Source organism: Corapipo altera, unplaced genomic scaffold (assembly GCF_003945725.1).
Source record: "Corapipo altera isolate COAL_440 unplaced genomic scaffold, ASM394572v1 45, whole genome shotgun sequence".
Lineage (NCBI taxonomy): Eukaryota > Metazoa > Chordata > Aves > Passeriformes > Pipridae > Corapipo > Corapipo altera.
Window position 1 is genome coordinate 9,343,810 of NW_020884877.1, and position 20,282 is coordinate 9,364,091.

At 38.1% G+C, this 20,282-nt stretch overlaps 1 protein-coding gene across 1 annotated transcript in view; it reads left to right on the forward strand.

Moving 5' to 3' along the window:
• Nucleotides 1–20,282, forward strand: part of RAPH1 (Ras association (RalGDS/AF-6) and pleckstrin homology domains 1) — an 86,264-nt gene that overhangs the window by 414 nt on the left and 65,568 nt on the right.

The window sequence follows — 20,282 nt, forward strand, 5'->3', positions numbered from 1 at the left end:
GGCGGTGGCAGAGCCGGCGGTGGCAGAGCCGGCGGTGGCAGAGCCGGCGGGCGGCGTTTCCTGCCGGGGCACCTCGGGGCTGGGCGGGAGCACCGGCGCGAAGGGGCTCATTTACCGTCCCGGCGCTGTGCCCGGTACCCCTGCACGCCCCAGCGCGTTTTTTTTCCAGAGAGGCTGCGCTGCGCCGGTGGTGACTGGTGGAGCTTTGTGTGCCCCCGCGGTTTCCCCGAGAGAGGCATGGCTCGGGAGAGGCTGGGGAGCCAGCCGGGGATGCGCGAGGGATGTAGTGTGTGGCATGCAGACAATGTCAGCCCGGGTGAGTCCCCACCCTGTGGAGCCGCAGGCAGCGGGTCCCCGCGCAGGCACCGCCGAGCCGAGCGCTCCCACCGCGGAACAAAACGCGCAAATCCTCGATCCTGGTGCGAGAAGGAAACATTTGTTTCCACTGCTCGTTACAACGTTTTGTTTTTATCACAAAAACCCGAACACGGAAACATCAAAGCTGAAGTCTTTTGAGCGCTTTAGCCGCACGGCTTGCTGAGGGCAGGCTGGTTTGTGAGGAGCCTCACAAGCAGGGCTGGTGTCTGCATTGGGTTTCATGAAGGTGGGAGAGTGGGATATTATTTTTTCTTCATGGGGAAAATCACTGATGGTGGGAGGGAAAGGAGGAGTGTCTGTATACGTGAGTGTCACATGACCTTGTAAAATTCATACAGCTATACTTATTTTTCTCCTGCATTAATGCCGATCGTCTTAAGAAGCCAATGACTTACCTGTTCATTTCAGAAGGTTTTATTTCTTCTGGATTTTTTTGTCTTGTGAAGCAGAAAATAGTCACCTGTGTGGACACTGTCTGTGTGTTTTATCATGCATTTTATAATTTTTACTAGTATTTTAAGGCTTTTTATGTTTTTAGTGGGTTAGGGGTGTTTGGAAGGGAACAAACAGCGGTGTGTGTAACATAATTTCTTTTTTACTGGAAGAGTACAGATACGCTTCATCTGGCACAAGTATAGTGTTTCATATGGCTAATACCTTTACATTGCCATTCACGTGGTAGATGAATGTTTTGTGAGATTGTAGAATCACACCTACTCCATTTTGAACAAATTGCCTCTCTTCCCCTCTCTCTTCCCCCTCACTTCACTGTTCTCCAGACATCAGCTTGTAAAACACCTTTGAGCAGAAAAATTAATTTATGTTTATTGATGAACAAATTTAGATGTTTACTGAAACAGTATGTCTAAACCAGCAAATTTTCCAGTTTTATTGTCTTAAATCAGCTTTTCTCTGCTGAGAAGTTTCCTATTAAAATAGAGGAACAGAAAAATTACTTCCTAATCATCTCGAAGAACAAAAGTATAGGTCATAATCTAAGGAATACTTTACATATGAGTTATATAAAGATCTAGACACATCCGTATTTAATACGCTGATATCCTTCTTGGGTGAGTGTGGTGGAGAGTGGAACATGGACTGTTTTTCTGCACCTAAGTTAGTATGTGGTTTTTCATATCACTGGGTGATGCTCATATTACCTTACAGAAATCCATGTTACAGAAGCTTTTTGCTTTTATAGAACAAGAAGGTAAGTGGCACTCAGGAATTTATTTATTGCCCTCCTGCAGATCTCGTTTTCAGATAGATATTTTCCTAAAATGGCTTCGTTTTAAAACTCATATGACACACAATGAAGTGTCCATCTACCACTGCTTCTCTGACTCAGCATGTGGTGACAGAGAAAAGTATTGCTAAGAGATAAACCACAGTTCAAGAAAGCAGTATAGTGTACCAGCTGTTAGTCTCTTGAAAGAATATAAAAAACAATGAAAAAAGGGACACTGACAAATTTTATATGATCTTCAATCTGCCTTCCTTGCATAGTGTCTTGAGACAGGTTTGAATTTAAAATAGTTTTTTTACGGAGGAGCAGTGCATTGATACAAACTGTTTTGAACATCCTGTGTGTTGCAGCCTGTTCCTTTCTTAGGATGGTAAGCCATGGTGTGGGGAACACCTGTTGGTTTAAAGGAGTGTATGAGATTACTGGGATACCTTTTGTAGGCAATGGTTGATGATTGATTTTAAGAGGCTTTATTTTTCAAAAATAAAATGACTTCTCATAGTTATTTCAGTTGTTGTCTTCTTAGCTCTTCCAGTAGGAAGGAACAGTTTGCTCCCCAAAGAAAAGCTCCTAGTAGAGCTTTTTTTTTTCCAGGGATATGGGTAGGCTTCATCTTGATGCGAATTCATTTGTTACACTTTTCTGCTTTAAGAGCAGGCATCATTAGCCCAGGAAAGGTAGTCAATTCATTCTATGTGATCGTAGTCTTAGTGTCTGAACTTGGTTATAGACTCCTGGTAAAATTGCTCCCCCAAACTAAAACTGTGCGAATTTATACTTCGTTTTCTGAAATCCAGTTGGTCATTGCAAAAGAAAAAATGTTTTCAGAAGTGTCCAAAAGACTTAATTACTAACCTTACTGAAATTGTAAAGGACAAATTTGCATCATCTGCTTGTAAAATTGGGTTTTGAAGACTGTATCACTGAATAGTGTTAGAAGGGCAAATGAATATCTATCAAGCATTGATGATAAAATAGTCCTGTCTCGAGTTCTAATTCTGACATTACCTTTGCAATTAAATCCCTTCAATATGTGTAATTAAATTGCCTGCTAAGTGCAACATTAAAAGTTGAGTGAGTTACTGCATACTGTGAAAAGTGCTACCTTAACAGCATAGAATTCATAACGCAGTTTTTTGTGTGGAATTACATTCTTCTTGAAACTTATAGATGATGCTAAGACAGTTTTGCCCAACTACTACTTCAGTCAGTGATGAGAAAACCCCAGTGCTTTTTTGATGTCTGTGGATTTCTTTTAAATAGTTCCATTGATTATTAAGGTGAAATATCTCTGTCTCAAATACTGATTTGATTGGTATTGGAAAAGTGCACTGAAACTGTGTTTGATAGATTTTTCTCTCTGTCACGGGGCTTGTAGATTTGTAGTGGTAACTCTTATGTTTAACTATAGAGTTGCTGAATTGATCCTTGTGATACACCATTAGTGAAAAGGCATCTCTTCGTGATGAAGTGTCACTTATAGACTTTGACTTGCTAGAGAAGACAGCATTAGCAAAACAAATACACAGGTTCTTTGAAAGAAGTAAAGTTGCTCTATATGTTGTTTGTATACAGTCATTAATCTCTGTACAGATGCGTTTGCTATGCCTGGAATAGCTGCAAGTCCCTGCTTGCACCTCTGACAGTGCTGACCCAGTCTCAAGAACTGTATGTTCTACTCTGTTGTTTGTTTTTTTTTCTTGTAGGTCCCTTAATGAGATGGTTTTAGTTAGAGCAGAAGAGAAGCAGTTGAGATCAGAGACAACTTTTTTCCCCTTTTTTCTTACGTAGCTTTAGAGATCACTGAACTATTGTGGATTAAAAACACTCAGAAAGAGAAGAGACTGGTGAGATGAAATCCATGTAAGTTCTGTGATCCAGTTTGCAGCATAATCCACAGCATCCAAATTGGTGAAATCGAAGGGGTGATGAGTGGGGAGCTGCTGAGAGAAGAGAAGCTACATCCTTATATACATCTTCCTAGATCATGATTATATAGTTTTGCAAAGTTAAAGGTTCTTTTACTTTTGGGATGTAAAAGACATTTTTAAAAATAAAGACAAACTCCCTTCTAGGTTGCTGTTTGCATCTTATGAGTAGTAAAAGGCATCTCTCCAGAGTTTCAGAATCTGTTGTAGGAAATACTTTGCCCCGTGATCTTGCAAATAATTTCATTTTTATATCTAGATGATTAATGTTATCTATACTTATTCAGACAAGCTGCTTTACAAAACTGGGTTGGGTTCTAGCTCACTATCGAAAAAAGTAAGTTTTCATGTTCTCAATCATGTAATGAATGGGACTGATTTTTGCAGCTTAATGATGATCTTCTGAAGGTGAGATTGGCATGGGAGGCTTATTAGTTTTGCAGAAATACTGATCTTGAATGCTTATTTCCTTAATTTTAATCCCATGGGGTTTTTTCCGCTTTGTATCTGAGTTTATTACTTGTTACTCTTTCATAGTTTAGAACAAGAAACATTGTATTAGGTGGGAAGAGAAGTACTCTCTGACAAATGTGAAGCCATTTCATTATGGTTATAACAGTGTTCCCTCAGGTTTTCTCACATATTGTTGGCTGGGAATACACAAAGATCTGAAGTTCTTAAATTTGTGTTAGCTCTCAGGCTGTGTCTACAAGAACAAGGTGCCCTATGTGCAGTGCACCTTCCTTTAGAAGCAAGGACAGTGCTCACAGCCCTGGGAGGTTTCTCACAATTGTTCTATGGGAGGTACATTACTTACGGATTGTGTCTGGACTTAAAGCCTCAGTCTTTGGTATTGCACTGTTGGCTATTTCTAGGCAGTTTCTTGCTTGTGTATGATTGTTTTTTATTTCATCCTGACTTGCCTAGTTCATGCCTAGTATAGTGATGAGGCATCTTGCATAGGATTTTTGATTCTATGCCAGAAGCCAAGCATTCCAAGCTATCTTTATTTATAGAATCATAGAATCGTTTAGGTTGGAAAAGACCTCTAATATCATAGAGTCCAACTGTTAACCTAGCACTGCCAAGTCCATCACTTAACCATGCTTGAGTTTATTTTGTATATACAAAGGTCACTGGAATAAAATAGTATCTAGTTGTAAGAAAAATACACGCAAAACCCAAGCACACATACCAAACATTTACTTGTTCTTTCCTTAGTAATTTTGCTTCCTGCTCTTCTCTCAGATAGATCTGTGATCTTGTTGCTCCATTTAAAATTGAGTTAATCATTGTTGGAATCTGTTTTAATATACTATTGCAAGTTTGGACTTCCCAGGTGTCTGTAATCATTCTTTGTCACAGGTGACTAAAGATTTACCACAAATGTGGTTTATAGTGCATTTAAAAGCAATATTCTTACTGTGAAAAAACTGCTTAGGTTGTTCTGAGACTATAAAGAAAAATGCCTTACAGACCTCTGTTCTCCAAGGAAGTTGTCACTTCTGTCTTTAATGCATGACTTAAGGGAATGACTGTTTACTTGGACAGGTAGTTCTGAGTGTAGTTTTGATAGAAGGAGGGGTGATTGCGTGCTGTTCCTGGAAAAGCACGCTACAAGTTTGCCGTGTGCATCAGTGCACAGCATTTCTAGTAGGCTGGATTTTAGTTAACAGTAGTTGTGTCTGAGAGCTCAAGAGAAGCCCTTGTATCTATTAAATAGTGACATTTCATTTAGGGGTGAAGGGGGGAAGCCAGTAGTTTTTGGTCTCTAGTAACTTTGCAAGGTGGCAGTGCTGACTAAAACTTGGACTGTCTCTGAGCATGTCACAGGTCAGGAGAACAACTCTACCTGAAGCTGCATAAGATAACTTTGTCTTTCACCTCTACTCAGTTATGTCTGTTAATAAGTAACTTAGTGATATCTTATGATCAGTTCTGTGAAACTGAAAGGCTGTTTGTCAGATTGATGTGAGTGCCAACAGTAAATTCCTGCCCAGGGTAGAAGGAAAGAATTAATTTCATGAAGAAATGTTCAGTTGTGCTGGATTAGAGACTTTAGAGATTCTTTCTAAGACGCACAGCAGAAGTGAGGAGTCTCATTTTCAGCAATTTTATGGAAGGAGAAGGAGAGTTCCATAGAAAAGTGTGAATGTTGCCTTCCCTTCTGGGAAGAGCAGCAGAGCGGAAAATGGAAGCAATGGGGAAATGAATGAGATTTTCAGGAGGAACCACATATTCACGTCACAGTTGTTAAAGTGAAACATACTGTGTCTTTAAGAAGAATGCTCTGTGTTAACTACTGTGCAGTCCATAGTACAGCATACAGCTTAGTCTCTGAGGATACCAAGCACAAAAGGTTTTCTCATTAAAAATAGGAGGGGAAGAAAAAAAAAACCCAAACCCATAGTCTAAATCCTTGGGATTAGCTTGAATGAAACTTTGTGTTTTGATATTATTTACCTCTATTTAGCTTGAAAGTGTGCAAAACTTCAGAAGGTTCTCAAAAGCAACAACAAGTTTTTAAAAAAAAAAGCCCTTGGGATTAGTTATTGCTACTTGGTAATGAAAAATCTTGAATTATCTTTTATCAGCTGGAATGGAATATTCCTGGAATGACAAGCGTGTGTTGTGGGGTTGAAAGTCCAAGCACAGAGCAAACAAAGTATTTTCAGACTATGCACTTTCAACGTCAGTAGTGTTTCATTTCTGAAATGTGATGACTTGGTTGTCTTTCTTTTTGCAAAGAGACGTCAATCTTCATTCTGCTGAAGGACCAGGTAGTTACTGTATTTAGAGGTATCATGTAGGAAGCTAGCTTGGCTAGACTGTGAGGCCCAGAAGTTTAGGGAATGATTTTATGTGTCTTTTTTTCCTTAGATCCTTTAAAGTACATTAGGTTTGTGTGACCTTTAAATTTAAAATGCACACAGTGTAAGAAAAAACATTGTCGCTTGATGCAAATTACTTTGATTTAATGTTCAGGTTATCTGCTGTCAGTGGCATGAAGAGTTTAAATTGAACTGCTGTTGCTTTAGGGCGTAAAGACTGATCTGAGTGCAGTACATAAGGCACGTTATGGCATTATCTTTCACTTTTTAAGTTATTCCTTATTGTTTAGTACTTCTGATGGTCGTTTTCCACTAATTCTTGTGAAGTGCATACTTTCTTATTTTGAAGATGGCAGCACAAATTGTTATGGTCTATATAATGTGACCATGGGCCAACCTCATGTCTTTTTACACTGTAAAGTCAAAGATGCATTGACTAGTAATAAAATAGGACTATGTCTGTAGAACAGGAGAGCATGTTTTAAAGCAATGCCTTCCCAAATCTTTATCTAGTTTCTTAGTTTTGTAGAGTTTACTATAACCCCTTCTGAGCTTGAATTTCACCTCCAATTTTTTTTTTCCAATCTTGAAAGTACATTGTCTTCCTTTAGTATAAAATGTACATCACTTGAAACTAGGAAGTCAGAACTTTTTAGTTTTATGTATTTATGATCATGATTAACTTTCTTAGGTACGATTAGTCTGGCATATTCTTTGATACAACTCTTGACAGGCTGTGAGCTTTTGAGAACAACATTTCTGTATACCTGATCTGATGAAACATGATAAAGTGTTACAAGATATTGATGTGTCTTGTGTAATACATTATTCTAGTTGAAGCTGCCTAAATCTTTTTTTTTTTTCTACTTTAGAGTGAGTTGAAAAGCAAGATAAAGGGCCAGTTGTTCTCTTATGAAAACGTAAAAATCGCAGCTGGCCTTATGTTGTCTGCATTCTTTTTGCCTTCCAGTGTGGATTTAAATATTTGGTTTTACAACTGCGCATGCTTTTACTGTGTTATGATGTGCCATAAGAATTGAGAAGGCACAGCCTACTGATAAATTCAACAGCTGCTGCTTCATTCCTAAAATGATTTTTGCTGGATTGCTGTCGTTGAAATGTTGGTATTTTAGCATGATTCAGGCAGTGTGGTTTACAGGAATACTGAAATAACATATATTCTTTCTTGGTTTTGCAATATGTCTAAATATATTGTTTTGTATCTGGATACATCATAAATCATTACCCTTTATCATATCTGTTCATTCCAAGACACTCAGAGTGAAGTATCAAACTTTTTGGAGTATAGTGACAGCCACTGTTCAAAACAGTGGTTTATAGGATATGAAGTTGTCTGGGTTTTTCAGTAGAATTTGGAATATTTAGATGACTAAAATGTTATATTATTAGTTCACTTCTTGAAAAGAAAATTTAAAATTTCACCTGACATGGCTCATTGTGGATAGCTATAGTACTGTGATGGAGTCATCTATTAAACTGCAGAACACAACTTCGTGGGGTAATTGAAGGTCCAGTGAAAAAAGCCCTTAATTTACTAAATATTTGTTTCCTAATTTCTGAAGTTCTGCTTGCATCTATGATGTGATGAGTAACATTTCACTGGGGAGGGCTGCAGCAATCTGGTCCTGTGTGCATCAAGAATCACGTGTAGTTGTATGGAACTAGTTTGAACATATGGTTTGAGGCTTGTATTTCAACAGTAGTGAATAGTGATGATCTTACTGTCATTAGTTGTGCATACAGTAGCCTGGTATTGAATGGAATACAGATAGATAACTGTATAGTTTTCATATTTTTATTGCTATTACACTGCCAATATATCTTATAGATCATATTTAGAAAATATGTTTGTAACTACCTCTGATCTTTTGCTTTCCAAAGATGAGCAAAATAAGCACTGAAACAATATCCATGACTGCATTCTGTAAAAAATTGATTCGTGCCCTCTCTGTATATTGCTGAGCTTTTATAGTGTCTTGAGGAATAAGACATTAAAAGAGAAAGTTAGGTCTGCCACAGAGGAAGCATTATATTATGGATTAAATGCTGTCCTTGTCATCATTGAAACACACTTTTTCTGCCGTCTTGTTACATTCATAGTTTTTTTCTTCATGCAGTGTTCCAGTTCTCTATTTGAGTTGTAGACAACGAGTAGTTTTGAAAGTTCTATGTGTAGCTCTCTTGTCCTCTTTTTGGGAATCAGTCTTGGAATGTTTTCTTCTGAAATGCTTCTTGATTTAAAACTGGATAGGTAGAAAAATCTTTTTTCTGTGCTCAGTTCCTTCCTGTACTTGGGTTTATGTTGTGTGTGTGCTGTTAGATTCTGCTGTCTAGAACTGTTCCACAGGAGATATTATGTCCATTGAGAACTGGACAGAATATTGTTCTTGGTGTTCCCTATCTCAAAATGCACATGGTGGGATGTTGGATAATATTATTAACTATGCTAGTCCTGTGCTTCGTGCATATTCTCCTCAGCTGGCATAAATTCTTAGATGATGCAGAAGAATTGAAAAAGGGGCTGAGAGCTTGCTGTCTGTGACTTAATTTAATTTTAAAACTCAGTTTTTAAAACTGTCATGAATAGTAGAGCTGGAAAGAGCTACTGTTAGAACTGACCTTACTAATTAGCACAAAGGCTGTGAATGATTCCACAAATGATATTGCTCTTTTAATTGTTTTCTTCTGAGAGAAGGTTGTGACATCAGATGACAGCTTGAGAGCAGGAATAAACAAGGTCTTAGGATGCATTATTTTAGTTTTTTTTACAGGTATTGCTTCGTGAATGATACCGTGGGGCACAGTCTGGCTTGTGATTGAGCTGTTTCATTTCCAGATCTGATAAGTGGTTGCACTGAAAGGAAAGAGACAGTGCCTTTGAAGCAGTGCTAACAGCCAGGCATGGATTCCTGGTAGGAATTCTCCGTGATATTGCCATGGGACCATAACCGGTCAGTTCCCTTAATAAGCATGAAGGTCCACTGGCAGCTCTGACAGAGCAGCTGCAGCCGATGTTACAGCATGCAAACAACACCTTGAGTCATGCACTGCTGAGTGTTCCAGCTGCTGGCCATTACATAATGAGTTTGGGCTAGTTTCTTCACTAACATTTCCACAGGCACATTTATGACCAGTCTTTCAAAGAGTGGTTATTGCTCTAACTTTACACTGATTACAGTTTTGTCAGGCTTTTGCTGCACTGCTGTGTAATCAGACAGGATCAGAATGTGAGGTTAACATTGTAGAACACTGTTGAACAATAAAAGGAGAGCAAAACAGCATGACCCGTATCTTAGGCTTTCTCTAAGTTCAGTAAGACAGAATTGTTTTTAAGACTTCCTTCAATATTATGGGAAAATTGCCCAGGTAACTGCTTCCTTATTTATTCTATTTATATGTATCATCCTTCAAAGTGTGCTGCAGGATTTCTGTTATATGCAAAAGAGCATTTGCAGCTGACTGCCAAAGCCAGCTGTATGAAAACAGAAGTTGCTTCAGCTTCACCAGCACAGTTGGAAACCTATCTTGTGTATGAGTAGTTTAATTAAAAAGAAAAACAAAACCAAAAAAACAACCCTAAGATCTGTGTTCCATGTGGAAATGTTCTAAAGACTAATAACGTTGGTAATACTGCTTGTCTCTTCACTAGTACTTTTTATGAGCAAGTGTGCAAAAAGTATACTGGTGTAAATAAAAGTTTTGTTCCTTTCTAACTTTCTGAACTCTTGAATGCATTTGCAGCTAGAAGGTGACAGCAGTGAGTATGAGTGCTAGGAATACATTCTTGATCCGTGTGGCCAGTGGTGTTTAGCACTGCAACAACAGCAGTGTGTGGAAATCTTTCCCAAGTTTCTTCCAGTGATTTTTGGCCATGTTTTTGTTTTTCATACAGAAGGTGGACTTTTCTCATCTGCTTCCCTTTACTTGCAAAGGGGTGGAGAGTCTTGTGGTTGAGATTTTTAGGTGATTGTTTGTGAGGTTTCTGGGGTTTTTTTAAGAAAAAGCTCTTGAGGTTTTCCTTCCAGTCTTTGACTTGTAAAATTAATTTCTAAATGGTATACTGTCTTTTGCCTGTGTGTGATGTTGTCCAGTCCCAAATACACTAATATTTCTTGACTTTTTAACACTGTCTTTCTTCTTTCTGCTATCACTTCCCCTTGCAAAAAGGAGACCTAATTTGCTTTACATGAATCAGAAGACTTATATAGAGAAACTTGGATTTTCTGGCTTTGCATGTACAAATTGCTTGTGTTGTTTGCTGTGCCCTGCAGATAGTTTAGTCTTAACTTTTTCTTATGCTGGGAAGGAAGAGGTCTGCAGGCTCCCTTCAGTACTTGACTGTGAGAGGGAGTGATGCTGTGTTTATACTTATGTAGGAGGTTTGAATTAAGGAATCTCCAGTACCGTAATGAAGAGGTTGCAATTAGTCCCTTCAGCAGTTGTAAAGGCTTTTGCAGGACTTGGTAATGGAAAAATTCTAGTTTATGAAATTTAATTTTATTCATAATAAAATTTTGTAAAATTTTTAAACTGCTTTGTTGGTATCTTTCATGTGGTGCTTACACAGCATGAACTGAACTTGTGGATGATTTCTGTGTTTAGATATAACATTGTTAACTATCTTTTGTTGTTGGTTTTTACTTATATCCTGTGGTTATTTTGGATGCAGCATCTAAAATATTTTGCATAGTGGTGTCAACAAGCACAGGGGATTTTTCTAAGCTTTTCCTTTTCGCTCTATTAAAAGTTTGGGTTGTCCTTGATCTGATTTTAAGTCTGATTTTTGTCTCACCCTAACCTGCAAAATCAATTTGGCAATTAATGTCTCGATCTTCCATTCTATAAAAAATAAGGCTACATGCAATAGAAATGCTCAGGGATTCTTGAGCCTAGATATCTAACTGAGACATTGGTGGATGCTTTTATGAAATGGCTCGTGTTCATTTGACCTAAAAAAACTGTTGCTTTGAGTTATGTCAAATCCTTTCAGCCACTGAGTCACAAACAATATTTAGTCTCTTTTTTCCTAATACGTCCACATGCTACAAAAATTCCGATGTCTTCTCTGTTTCAGAGTGGACACTATTATGGCCCTTTAACTTTGGGCTTTTAAGATAAAGTAATAATGTCCCTCATTTATGCTAAAAACAACCAACCTGTCTTTTATCAGGCCGTGGTATGCAAACCCATTTTTCTCATTAAAGATTTACATCTGAAGGCTAATGTAGTGCAATCTCTGTCACATTGCTAGGACTATTCCTGAAAAGCTTTGATGGAAGTGTTCCTGGATGCTTAGAATCAAAAAGCACTGATCATGTTTTACTGAAGTTAGACTACCTGTTTTAAAATTAGATTTCATTGTTTGTTGGCTTTACTGATGTGTTGTACCAGTTGAAGACCTGGAGTTCCACCTTGCCCTAGTTTTCCAACTTTTAGGAAGATCCTTATCTGTCAGGAACCAAACTGTTTTCTCTTTCTAGCTGCAGGACTGTGTTCTCTACCAACCTCTCTTGCCCATGCTTTAGAGTTAGTAAGAGAACTGCTTTCTGTGTTGTAAATGGATGGTGTGATGCCCTGACCTGTGTGAATGCACTTTGTAACATGCTGCCTGTGAAGGAAAAGGAGAAAGAAAAAGATGTGGTGATTTATTGGTAGGAGCTGTAATACCTCTTTTTTATGATGGAAAGATATCTCCAATTCTGAAGGGTGAAGATGGATGAGTCCATCACCTGTAGAGATTTCAGGACCTCCAGAGAAGCAGTTCCATTTCATTCCAGTGTTCCCCTCCTGCTGAAGGAAGCAGATGTGTGGCACTATCAAATGCAATATTCTGTTACAGTCTGGACTTGGACCCTGGCATAAATAATTCATAAATAAGGAATTTAATTTTATGTTTTATTAGTTATAAGCTACCTTTACTGCAGAGATGTGTTGGGTTGCAGGGAGAATGTGCAGAAAGCCCCTTGTGGAATTTATAACTCTGCAAAAACAGTTTTCTTTTTTGGCTTGTAAACCTGTTCTGATTTGTTACAAGCTGGCCCTTTAGAGTATGCTTGGCTGTAGCTCCTATCAGCAAAACTTTATAAATCCCTTGGAAAGATAATGGGAAAAAGTTGCCAGCAAGACTTAGACCTGAATGGGTGTTTAAAGTTCTGAAGGAAGATAAAAAACCGATAAAAGCTGTGAAATAATTTTTTTAAGCTTCATTGTAAATCCTTTCGTGGTGGTGCTGCTTTGATTTGATTCAGCTTGAGACAGAGATCTAAGACTCAAGCATAAAAATATTTTCCACAAAAAATGAAACTAAAAAAATCTTCAACCAGTTCCCGCCTCACTGTTAGCAATCCAAGGAAATGAGACTGTAGGCTAATGGAACGTGCCACAAACTTCTGCATCTGCATAAACTTTTTCACAGTGCAGTAGACAAACACAACATGGAAATTATTTTCATTTTAAATGTTGAAATGGTAAGGAATTAAGAGACTCATTGTAATGAGGTTTTTAAACTGGTCACAGTCACCTATATTTTAAATAGCTGCTTTTACTGCTTTGTGCTTCATTTTGTCTGCAGCGAATTAATGCAGATCAGTTCTTTCTTGCCAACCCTTGTCCTTAACAAGATGTGAATGTGGTCCAAATAATTAGCATTTCTTGTGTCACAAATGACATTTCTTATAGTGTGGTCAACTCAGCTGCTTTAGCAGGAAAAATAGTCATTGTGGTGCACATTATACTTTCAGTGTTGTGTTCTGTAGTTTATTCATCTGGCTCAGTCCTTAGAGAGATCTTTATACCAAAGAAGATATGTTTCAGGAAACAAAAATAATTGTTCTTTTTTTCAGAAAAAACTTTACTCAGAGGCTTGCCAAATTTTTACACAGCTGTTAAGATGATATAATGCTTTTTTTGGTTTGACTAAGGTTGCAAATATGAACTTCCTTCCTCCTGCATTTATAATTATTCTGGCCGTGTGCAGAATTTATTATAAATCTCTTCCAAATTTCTGCAGAGGGAGAGTATCTATGAAATGCTTACAGACTTCAACATGCAGTTTATATTTGCTTATGAAATGGGTGACCTAATTTTCTGTGAGTTACATACAACCTCTTTCCCTAGTCCTGCCAAAAGAATATATGTCTAGAATAAGAGTTTGTCTTGGTTTCATATGGTAGGAAAATCATCAGTTGTGAGAACTCTTGACCAGAATACCCTTAATCCTGGGAGGAGTTCACCGTAGTTAAGTTGCAAGAGAACATACTTGGTCACACTTCAAAAATGGGCTCAGAGTGGACAGTAGGTTCTGTTCTGTTTGTATATGTCAGATATTCCTGTATTTGTTGTGAGCTGTATTTCCTGCTGCTTTCCAAATTATGCTGAAGGAAATGACAGCGCTGGCCATCAGCCTTGTGGACACAGGCTGGAGTATTTTGGAAAGGAACTGAGCAGCAATACTGTAAACTGAGGTTGTAATTTGCCTTGGGAAGGGCATGGCTCTTTGAGCATGATGCAAACTCAATTTGGAATATGGAATTAAGCTCGTTTTTTAGCCCTGATTTTCTAACTAAATTTTCATGCTTAGAAATTGTATCTAATTTTTTTCATACGAAGACATGAATTTTTATGTTCTGTAGAAAAAGTGATGATTGTGTTAATAATAACATAGCACATCATAAAAGTTTTGTGTTTTTTAAACAATATTGTATTATCAATATGTCTATAAAAAGTGTTTTTACATTTTGTTGGTTTTTGATGTTTAAACAATATCTTGGTAGTGTCATTAGATTTGTATCAGGGAAAGGTGAAGGAATTAAAATATCCGGCTAGTTAAGAAAAATAAGCTATAAATTAGTCTTCTAAAGATTGAGCCTTGGTGGCTTCTGGTATTAAGCTGTGATGGCAAAAAAACCCAGGAACATTTGTTTCTTGATGAACAGGTACTTACTGGAAGTTATCTAAAATTTGTGTTGAACTCTCAGTGATATAACAAATAATAATAAATGCAATATATAAGATCCATGATGCTCTTTAGACCCAGATGATTTCAACAGCAACAAGCTGTTTGTGCAGAATATCATGAGAAACTGTAGCCACAGCCAGGAGTATAGTTGGCTGGTACCCTTGTTTGAGTACTGAGCTCTGTACAATTCTTATAACCAAAAATTTCCAAGACATCATTTGTGTTAGGGAAACCTTAAGAGTGTCCTAGAGAGATATGTCTGTGCTGAACAAGGACAATGGGAAGTGGTCATTCTCCCTTCTGTAGAAAACAGAATACAGGGTCCTTTTCCATCCTTTTCCGTAAGAGGAAAATAATTACAAACACTGAAAAAATGAAGATTTGGTGTAGTTGCAATCAGGGTTCCGTTTAAAAACTTAGAACTAAGGTATTCAGGGATGTACAGCAGAGTTCTTGTGAATACTTTTGTCACCAAGTAAAGGTGTAGCAGAACAGATTTTGAAAGTGTCACTCCAAAGGAATTCTGCAGTCTTGATTCTGGCATCGTGGTGAAAAGATTAAAAAATTTGCCTGAGTTACTCCAGACTTAGCTTGGCACTGTTACTTTCTGGTCATTACACAGAATTTTGTGAGCCCTTAATATTCCTTGCTTGGAATTATGAGTGATTTTTTTTTAATTTTTTTTTTAGGTATTAAATAATGTCCCAGTATTCTTGTGAAAGAAGTTGAATTTGGGTATTTCTGAAAATATTATGGTGTGACATTAACCGTTTATGCTCTTCTGCACAAACTCCCACCCGCCTGCCCAAAGAGAAAGTGCAAAACACCAAAATACAGATGTAGTTTTATAAATACTAACTTATAAAACTACAGATGTAGTTTTATTAGCATGTAAGGGTTTCTAAAGTGTGTACTGTAGTCTGGAAGGCTGTAAATAATGTAGGAGGAAGGTGCTCTGTTGCCTGAAGCTGGTCCCCCCATTTCTCTGTCCCATGGCTGGCACCAGTCAGAGGCTGAGCTGTGTGCTGGTGGTGCTGGCAATTGTGCATTCTCATCTGAAGGAAGCTGTGTGCAAACTTTAGACCAAATGTGAACTTGTGTGTCATGACTTAATTTTTGTTTGAAGGCAGCAGAGAATTTCTTACACCGACAGGAAAGGCAGCCTATATCAGCTAGCTAATGTATGGTTCAGAAAAATTGAAGTGACTTGAACTTCACGGAATTGGTAGTAAACTGCACAGTTGCAGCTGTACCCAATAAGAGATTCATGGACTAAAGCATTAAATGCTTGTAATAAAAAGTATAAGCTTTGAATATGCTTGTGGATAAAGTAATTTGTTAAGTCTTGTCATTTTACTCATTTGGTAAAAACTGATCCAGTTTTAACATAAATGCAAATTCAGCAAAATTATAACTATTTTTCAATGTAATACATATGTGTTTGCATATGCTCTGCAGTAGGTAGCATTTGAAAATATCTCTGAGCTAATGGGAAAGGTGGCATTTGCTGTTTCTTGTTGAACTTAAGGACGTAAGCAAAGTGCTTGAATCTTTTACAGCACATTCAGAGCTAGAAATGGAGTCACAGGTTACACTGTGCCTGTCACAGGTAAAGTTGCTGCTGCCGAAAAGGGGAAGTCCCACTTGTTTCTTTCTCCATCCCATCTCCCAGCTCTCTGGTGTGAACTCAAAAGAGTGTGTTGGCTCTAATATTTGTCCAGTCACAGGGTAATCTATTTCTGCTTGCTAACTCAGCAGAAAGGCTGCTTTGCTGTTTGGAGTGTTGAGTGAATTTTCTGATGGTTTAGAAGGTTGACAAGGCTCAGTTGTGTTCTGGAGCAGAGTGCTAATGGATGGAGGGTTGGGGACTTCTTCCTTTTCATGACAGCAGTGAGGTATTAGGCTGGCTCAGGCTTTAATGTCTAAGTTGTTATTTTAAACTGTGGCATTGGGAGCTTAAAAAAAAAAAAAAGACATCAGGAAAGCTTGAAGAGACATTTTTTCCAAAAACTCCTTTGAAAAGGACAGTTGACCCTGGAATAGAGAGAAAGATTAGTTTACAATTTTAGTGCTTCTGAGTGAGTTGTCTCAGTGTTTTCTAAATGCGAAGGAAACCTCCATCCAAAATGTGTTGTGGTTTTTTTGATACCCTGCAGCACTTAAATGGCAATAACAATAATAAATTGACTGCCTTTCTCAAATGCTTTGCTAAAAATAAATGTGTGTAGATTTACCCAGGTGATAATAGCTGTAGGTGTATTTGATGAATGTGCTGACCATGCAGACCATGCAGGTAGGAGGTGGGCTGCCCCTTTGCCAATGCTGTGTTTCTGAGAATAGGTCACGGGGAAGGATTTGGTGTTGGAAGTACCGTAACATTTTGGTGCTCAGCTTCTTCCTCTGAACAGGCAGTATATTTATCCCAGGAGAGGATAGGAAGGAAGAAGGAGGAAGTGTGTGCTGCAGCCCCTCCTTTCCTATGTGACTGGGACTGTTGGGTGTGCACAGCCCAGTGTGTGCTTCTAGGTGAATTTGTTTCTGAAGGGGCAAGCGCAAATGATCACCACCTTCAGCGTGTCACACAACCTGCTCCCAGCTTTGCTTTTCATGGGAAACTTGAATGTGATCTGTGGGAATTATTTTGAACGTTATTCCCCTGCGTATCTTGAGAATTAGGCAGGCTGTGTTCACCTCTGACTTTTTACTAAGTAGCATGTTCCAAATAAATCCACTGTGATGGAGGAGAGCCTCTGTGGCTGTCAGAGTGGCAGCCAAAGAGTAGCTGCTATCAAAAGAAATAATCCTGCCTTTTGCTGCTGAGGATTCTGGGGGAAGGTACTCTGTGCTAAAGCCCACAAGCCATCTTGTAGAGATCCATTCTTAATTTCTTGAAGGCTGCCAGGACTCTTGATGTTTACAATTCAGTTGTGATAGGAGGGTGTCTGTCCCCAGATTGATTAATTCCACAGAGTATCTGATTCTTGTCCCTGCTGTGTTTCTCAGCATGGAAATGAGACTGGTGTATAGCATTTTTCAGTCAGTGTGACCCTTGCTAAGTAGTCCTGATGTTTAAAGAAGCTCATTCATTTTTCTTGTATTTAAAAAAAAAGTTGCATGGAAAACAAGTCCCGTGTTAATTTAAGATGGCTTTATATTAATCTGATCTAAAAAGCATTACTATTAAAAACTTTTTTGGTAAACTTTAAAGTTATTTGTCAGCCTTTGCTATTCATTTTTATTTTCATCTAAATCTGCCTTACCTTTATCACAACATCAAATTTGGATGAAAGACAAGAATAATTGAATACTGAGTGACAGAATTTCCAAGCCTATTTGTAAGCAAAATGTAAAGTGAAACATAATGCACAGCATATATGTGACTGTATAGTAACTGCTCTCGGCCACCTGCTTAGGATTATCCATCACTGAATTAAAAATCTCATTTGTTTAAAAGTTTGGGGGAAGATAATTTCTGGAAAAAATTTGAAACTTACGTTCATAGTTGCAATAGCAAAACACTGTATTGTCTTTAGTTTTGATATGCAAGAAGAGTTCCATTTACGAAGCTACCAAGTGTGGTGGCAGCAGACTTAACAGTAGTTGTTTATGTGACTCAGTTGCTGAGCTGCTTAGACAAGGCCTCTGCAGCTTAGGATCTGAACAGCATTTCTTAGGAATGCTAGCCTAATCCCATGAATTTAAATACTTCTGTTTAAAGTCCTCCTTTAACAAGACCCAGCTGTCAGCCCCATCTTCCATGGTTGTTCTACTGTATAGAAATTTCATGTTCGCTTCCTCAGTGGCATAAGTTACACTTTCTTTTTTCCTTTTTGCTTGGAAGCTGGTTTCCTTACTTTTTCAGGACTGTGGCTTTAAAACATTGATTCTGTTTTAAATATTTACATTTGGTCTTACTCTCAAGGCAATTAAATTCTAGATAAAGTCCTTTGGTATGCATCAGTTGGTGTTAACTGGCTTTTGGACTTCCCTAACCTTTGACATAGCAAAACTTTGTGGGTTTTTTATGTTGAGGCTGCTTTCTTGCTGTGAGTGCTTTTTTTCCCATGGTGTAATATCCAGAACTAGTGTTTTTTCCCCCATCCTCCCTCACTCTCTGTTGCCAAGATTTATTTAGAAACCGAAGTAATGCAGCTTTTCAGTATGAACATACATCTTTAGAGTACATCTTGAGCATACAAAATTAATTTTAAAAAATTTTTAATTAGTTTCAGGAGGCTTATAAACTAGAGATTAAGGTCAGTGCTCAGTAGGCAATGTGACAAATTTCATAGCTTTATACCTCCAACTGCTGATACTGATTTGAGTTATTATGTGGACTTCTTTGTTTAAGATCATTAAACCACCCTTCCAGAGAAGAGGTATTGAATTGACAGTAGAAGCAAAATACCAAGTGAAGAAAGTATTAAAAAGGAAAAAAATGCAATGAGAAGTGTTGTCAGTTTGTTGGTTTTTTTGAGGTGGGGTTGGTTTGGTTAGGTTTGGTTTTTGGGGGGGTTGGGATTTTTTGGTGGGGTTTTTTGTTTGGTTTGGTTTGGGGTTTTTTTTATTTTATTTTTTGGTAGGGGATTTTTGTATTTTAGAAACTTGATAGAGAGTTTTTCAGTGACATTCTACTAAAATGGCAAATAAGAATTAAGTTGTATTCTCAGCCTTTATCAGTGATGAGCATATCTTTCTGGATCTGCTCAAGACTTTCTCCTCTTCAGCAATTTTACAGGCTTTAGTAGAGAATAGTGGTGATGAAATTGTTAGACTTTGCATCCAGCTCAACCAGGTGTCTCTCAGAAGTTGTCCTGTGTATTGAGTTCACTTCTGGAACAGCTTCTCTTACTTTTTGAGGAGCAAAAGAGAAGAAGGGTTGAGCAAGTGTAGGACTTGCTTCAAGTGATTTTTATTATTTTTTCCTCACCTACTGGAGTTCTCAAAATACAACTTGGATTCTTACAGTATCAACAAGGAAAACAGTGAATTGCAGTTTACACAGCAGAAAGTTGGCTTTCTGTCTTGTTATTGCATGGGAGGTTTATGGGGATCTGAAATTGTGCTTAATCACCTGCAAGACCCAAGGGAAGATGCTGATAAACTACTCTCTTGGAGCTGTGATTCTCCTACAGTTTTGAGATTCATAAACCTGTTTTTCCACCCCTATATCCACATAATGCAGAACTTGTCTGTGCTTTCTCCTTTTCATGCTACATAGTTGCTCCCAAATTTCATTGTGTGTCAAGGACCCCTTCAACCTACGTGCCTCACATCACTGCCCAGTGAGCAGTGTTGTTTTACTGCCAAGCAATCCCCTCCCTTTTCCTTTCATAGAAAACTGCCCCGTTCATGCAAACTTCCAGTTTTGACTGCTAGGACAGTTCTCTGTCCAGAGCCCCACATCAGTCTTTCTTCTGGATTCACAGGGCTCTCTGGAGCCCTGCTCTCTCTGCTCTGCTCTCTTGAGACAGCCCTTCAAAGCCTCCCACAACACAGCTTTTCCATGGAAAAATCTCTCCTTACATACTGTTCCTTTCTTCTCTGTTAATGCAGTACTGTACATCCCTTTCCCCGCCTTCACCTGCCTCTCACTCTCAATAGAGACACATCCTTTTGTGCAGAGGTTGGTGATGAAGCAAAAGGTGATTCTTACAGTTTGCAATGAAGTCAGAGGATGAAAGTTGACTGCCAGTTGTAATACTTAATCTGGTCTCACTAGTGGCTTAGAATATAGAATATATAAAATTAATTGAACCAGGTAGTCTGTTGTTTAGATATTTTTTTTTTTTTTTAAGGCAGTGTTGTTCTTTTGCTCAGTTTGTTAGAAGTGGGTTTGAAGTAAATCAGGTGTCTTCTAAATTGAATATACTTTTTCCTTCTAAGATAATATTTCAACCAAAAGATTATTTTGCTATTCA